A 4,225-nucleotide genomic window follows, 5' to 3' on the forward strand; every position below is an offset into this window, starting at 1 on the left:
CATAAACATCAACAGTTGTCATCATCAACATACTACCGGTCATTAACATAACATCAGTCATCAACATCAATCAATATAATGAATTATGCATTTTAGCTACCATCAATGCATAATCATAATTACATGTGATCTCTTAAATTCAGTTCGAAGGTCTAGTAGGAGAATCTCTTACCTTGAGATTTTAGCCAAACAAAGTACTCCTTAGTTGAAAGTAAAAAAAAAATCTCTAATTAGATTGATCCTAATCATAAAAGGAAAACTCAATATCTTAGTTAATAAAATTAGCAATTGGCTAACATCCTAAAATTCTTCCAAACTAATTAACTTCTCAAACAAAAGGGGTTGAAACCAATTCAACCTTGATTGAGAAAAATTCAAGATTTAGATCTTAAAAAAATTAGTCAATCGAACCTTTAAAGAAACCCAAAATAGATCCAAAATTAAATTAACAAAAGATTAATTTAATTTCATTAGCTTAAATGGAGGTTCAAAAAATTCTCTTATCCTTAATAGGAAATTCATCACTTTAAATCCTCAAGCTTCCAAAGAGACCAATCTTAAATTCAACTGATGAGGCGGCAACAACAGAGGGTTATCTTAGAGAAGAAGATGAAGAACATTTTTCGCTTTCCTTTATTTTCTAACTTAAGCATTCTAATGCTATTTATAGACTCAAATAATAACAATAATATTTATTATTACTATTTCCTTTTCCTTTTAGGATATATATATATATATATATAATCCAAAAAATATACATATATCTTTATTCTCATTATCTTTCCTAAATAAATGCCTTAAATGCACAAAATCTTAGGCATTTATAACCGTTAATAATAATAATAATAATTCTTTATTGTTATTATTTTCTCTCACCAAAATCTACAATAAACATATATATTTATTTAAACCATCATAAATATATATCTTTTCTTGTCCAATCAAATCAACCATCTTTCTCCTCATGGATTATCTTCTTTTACAAACAAATAATTATATTCCATAATATAATTAACATCAATTTTTCCAATTATTAATTAAATATATATATATATATATATATATATATATATATATATATATATATATATATATCCATATATATATATACTCAATTAAATCCAATTCCACCAAAACTAACTTTTTCTTCCAAAATCCGAAATTAACTTAAATCCTCAATTATTTTAATCAATCAAATCTTTTCCAATAAATCACTTATAACTTTAAACATGAATTATCTTATCCCAACCATAACAACTTCACTCGAGAATCAATATTTATCTTTTGCAGAATAATTAATTATCTTCCACAATAATTAATTATTATTTATCTTTCTCTAAAATAATTAATTATCTTCTACAATAATTAATTATTATTTATCTTTCTCCAAAATAATTAATTATCTTTCACAATATTTAATTATTATTTATCTTTCTCCAAAATAATTAATTATCTTCCACAATAATTAATTATTGTTTATCTTTCTTCAAAATAATTAATTATCTTCCACAATAATTAATTATTATTTATCTTTCTCTAAAATAATTAATTATCTTCCACAATAATTAATTATTATTTATCTTTATCTAAAATAATTATCCTTTTACAAATAATTATGTTTTCCCAAAATATAATTATTTTACCTTTTCTCCAAAATAATTATCCTTTCCTTAAATAATTATATTTCAACAAATATAATTCTCTTTTCCTTCGACATAATAATTATATATTTTTTTTTACATATACATATAATTATTAAATCTCCAACAAATTATTTAATTAAATTCAACTTCAACAACACTAAAAATCCACAACTTTACTTAATTCTCTTAACCTACCATTTAATCAAAAATCAACAAATACCACATGCCAAAACCTCTAATTAATTAAATATTCATCCAACAAATATTTAATTAATTTCAATTCCCACATAAATCAAATAATTCTTATTAAATGAATTCAAAATAACGCCCAATAAATTAAAAGTAATTAAATAAAATTAAGATAATTAACTCCAAAATTATCTTAATTTTTGGGGCGTTACAATCTTCCCTCCTTTAACAACTTTCGTCCTCGAAAGTTCTAATCTTTGAACAACTTGGGATACTGGGTTCTCAAGTCTTAATTAATAACAATTTATACCAAACTCCATAATCTTTAATTAAATATACACACCCATATATATATTTAATTAATCCAACACAAAACACCAAATACATTTCTTAATTTCGAAGTCCACTTAATGTAGTACCCATAATAAGTTCCGTAAATTTATGGGGTGTTACATGTATGGCTTCAAAACATGTGCAATATATAATCACGTGGACTTCAAAAACAAGTTAATCCTTTGATGGAATGATTGGGTTGATTCAATTCTTCCATTAATATGGATTTCAAAACAAGTGCAATAATTATATGGCTATTTCAAATTGTACAATTTTTCATTCGAAAAAAAATAAATCCTTCCCATGCAAAACATGTCAAGAATTAAATATTCTTATTCTTGACTTAATTCTTTACACTTGATTACTTAATAGGTAATAAGTGTCAAGATTAAATATTTTTTGATGAACAATACATGTCAAGAATAAACAAATTCTTGACACGTAAACAGTGTCAATTGATCTTATATACTTGACGTTTATAAAGTATCAAGGACATTTTATCTTGACCATTAAAAAATGTCAAGAAAAAATTCTTATCTTAACACTGGATTACTTGACACATTTAAAAGTGTCAAATAAACAAATACATGACAAGTAAAAAGCATCAAGTAAGGCTAATTTTCTAGTAGAAAACAAATACTTAATGTTTGGAGGTTGCGAGGTGTTTGCGAAATGTTTGAAAGATGCAAAAAACAGTAGATCAAAACTCCCTAAACATGTATAAAAACACCCTAAATCACATAAGCTTAAGCATATAATTCATTTGACATTAAGCATTCGAACTTAAGAAGCTGCAAGATGGCTATCAGATGTTTGCAAGAGATGAAAAAAATAACAAAAAACTTACTAAATAAATTTTGAAACAACTCTAAATAAACTTGGAATAATTAAAATTTAAATTAGCTTTATACATTTAAGATTTAAAAGTTCCAACAAGAGAGGAGGACACAAAAAAAAAAAAAAAAAATCTATACTTGTAATGATAATACTATTGAAAGTAAAGACATATCATTGCTAAATCTAGAATTGATTTAGATAAATAAAATCTCCCCCTTAATCTGTGTTCTCCTCTGTCATTTGATTAAGGTTTTCATGATAAAGATCTCCCCCTTGATCACGTTTCACATCAATCATATGTTCAAGATCCAGTACTTAGTGCTCATATAAGACTTGATCTTCACAAGGATGTTATGTAACACTTATTTGTAAATCACAGTAACATTAATAGAGGTAGCACACGTCCAAATTACTTATTCAGCTTAGATATCCTGTGCAGTGGCTTTTGTTTTTGACGTTTTTTCAATGCTTCGCACACCCACTGCAAAGAACTCACCAACCACACACACACACACACACATATATATATTCTGCAGAATTCAATGATAATTGAATTTAACTCGCTGCAAGTCTTTGATACTAAAAATCATATCTTCCATGAATATAGTTCTTAAATAACAATAATAAGATTATTCACTTAACAAGAATGCCTTATAAATTAAATAATGACTTGCACATTGGAATCGACTTTTATTTGTTTAAACATGCACACCAAGAAGGCAAATGTCAACAACAATCATTTTATCATCTCAAACCGAAGTTCTAACTTCACAAGCATATATTCAACAATCACCTTCATCACCAACAAGATTCAAGGCAGGATTCCAAAAGAAGAAAATTCATATAGAAAAAAAAACAAATGATGCATATAAGTAACATCAAAAGAAAAAATTCAGCCAAAACTCTTAAACTAAAAACGCCACCAACTACGACTCCACCTTGCATGCATACAAATAACAATCAAGGACCCAAGGGTTCCTGAAAAGTTGCAATTCTTGACTGTAGAGCATTGAGAAGAGAATCAACAGCAACTCGTCTGCTTGTGAAGGTATATTCAACACCTTGAAGGTCTTGGGTTGAGATACTAAGTGCTCTGGACTTTTTTGATAGAAGCTATACCACACTTGTAGCTAACTCGTGCGAGAGATAAAGACCAGCAGGAGGAACAAACAGGTCAAATCCAAGAGACTGCGATCCCAAACTTTAAGGATGAAAAGTGGCAG

The sequence above is a fragment of the Cucumis melo genome, chromosome 8, assembly GCF_025177605.1.
Source record: "Cucumis melo cultivar AY chromosome 8, USDA_Cmelo_AY_1.0, whole genome shotgun sequence".
Lineage (NCBI taxonomy): Eukaryota > Viridiplantae > Streptophyta > Magnoliopsida > Cucurbitales > Cucurbitaceae > Cucumis > Cucumis melo.